Here is a 1,899-nt window from a genome sequence, read left to right as displayed (position 1 = left end):
AGGAGGAGCAGGAGGAGGAGGAGGAGCAGGAGGAGGAGGAGCAGGAGGAGGAGGAGACGGTGAAGGAGAGGGAGAGAAACATGAGGCAGCGGAGAAAGAGGAGGAGGAAGAGGAAGACGAGTTTAAGGAGGTGGAAGAGGAGAATGAGTTAGAAGAGGAGGACAAGGAAAAGTTGGTGTGTGTGCGCCTGACCAACAGATTTCCTGAGACAAATACCAATAGGAATTAGTACATATCGTCATCATCATGCAGTGCCTTGCCGACTGGCGTGGGCGATCATGGACCTTCACTTAACATATGGCTTGCGTTGCAGCAATTGTGTCTGTTGTTCTTGCTTCTCCCAGCCATGTTGTCAACTTGTCCAGTGTCCTTTCCCTCCGTCTGCCTCTGCCTCTCTTTCCTGCCCAATGAAATTTGCCTGTCGCTTTCGTATATTCGTCATATGCAGTAGTCTGCAATTTGCTTCAACGAAGACTTCTTCATTTGTTTTTCTAGCTGTCCATGGGATACGCAGCATGCGTCTTATGAACCACAACTCTGTCGTCTCAATTGTTCTTTCCAGCGATCTATTGATTGTCCATGCTTCGCACCTGTATAGTAGGATTGGCTCGATATAGCTTTTCAATACTCTTTTTCTTGTTTCCAGTGACAGATTGATGTTTGTGAGTATCTGTTTCATTTTGTATAATGTTGCTTTTGCTTAGCAAATGTGGTTTTTTAATTTCGGTGTGACATCTCCCATCTTATGATGTAATGGTCCCCAAATATTAAAACTGTTGTTCTTTCTCAAGGGTGGTATCATTGATTTTGATATTGCAGGTTAGTGTTGCAGTTTTTCTGTTCATCACCATTATTTCAGTAGGCTTGGGCCTGTGTTGTCACTTTCTTGTACGGTGACATTTACTAGATTCTGTAGGTGTTCGTCATCTTCTGCTATTAGGACTGTGTCGTCTGCATATCCTAGATTTAGATTGTATGCATCATGCCCCCCCCCCCTATCGAGATACCTGGCATTTCTTTTGTGTCTTATGATATGTTCACTATACAAGAAGAACAAGTCTGGTGAAAGTACACATCCCTGTCTCACTCCTCTTTCAATCTGTATGTATTCGCTGAAACCTATCACCTGCCCCCACTGCCTTGTGGGTTAGTCCTTTTGGATAAAGGCTAGCGGGGTAAACCGTACACAAATCCAGCAAAAGACAAGGGGAAACCACTGCTGTATTTTTCCCCAAGAACGTCATGGACCAACACACAATGAAGCTCTGTAAGAGCTGCCACGTCCGGTAGGGCTTTCAGGCTCAGCAGGTGACACCAGACCGTCATCAAGATACTGCTCACAGTACACATATATTGCATTAATAATGTAAAACAAAATTTTGTCATCAGCTTCTCGGAATATCAGCGACAGACGTCCATGGATGGTTGGCGGGTGCCCTGGTGTTGCTTGCTCCTTCTTTCCTATTTATCGTCTTTATTTCTCCTCTTTGTTTGTGTTAGTTACTCTCTTGTAACACCTCTAACCTTCATCACTTATATGACCTTAAGTGTGTAGCAAGTGCCGCAAAACGCTTAATTAAACAAAACTACGTACGTCCACAACTGTTTGGGTCTGAACTTTTTCCAGCTGCTCCTTGAGACACTGCGAATAGTTGTCGTATTCCTTGAGCTGAGGAGAGATCAAGTTATGCGGATCAACTTTCATTGTTGAGCTGTAATAAAAATTGCGAGTGAGCTGGTTAGTATAGTGTGTTTTGCTTGAAAGGATCATACAACGATGAGGACAATTATTTGCTATTTCTCAGACGTATTCAACGGCTTGCGAATGAATGGAGGACACCACTGATAGGCCCATACTGCTTTCTTTCTGTTGTTTCTGTCTGTTACTCTGTTCTTGCA

The sequence above is a fragment of the Aplysia californica genome, unplaced genomic scaffold, assembly GCF_000002075.1.
Source record: "Aplysia californica isolate F4 #8 unplaced genomic scaffold, AplCal3.0 scaffold00027, whole genome shotgun sequence".
Classification (NCBI taxonomy): domain Eukaryota; kingdom Metazoa; phylum Mollusca; class Gastropoda; order Aplysiida; family Aplysiidae; genus Aplysia; species Aplysia californica.
Note: the sequence above shows the minus strand (reverse complement) of the source record.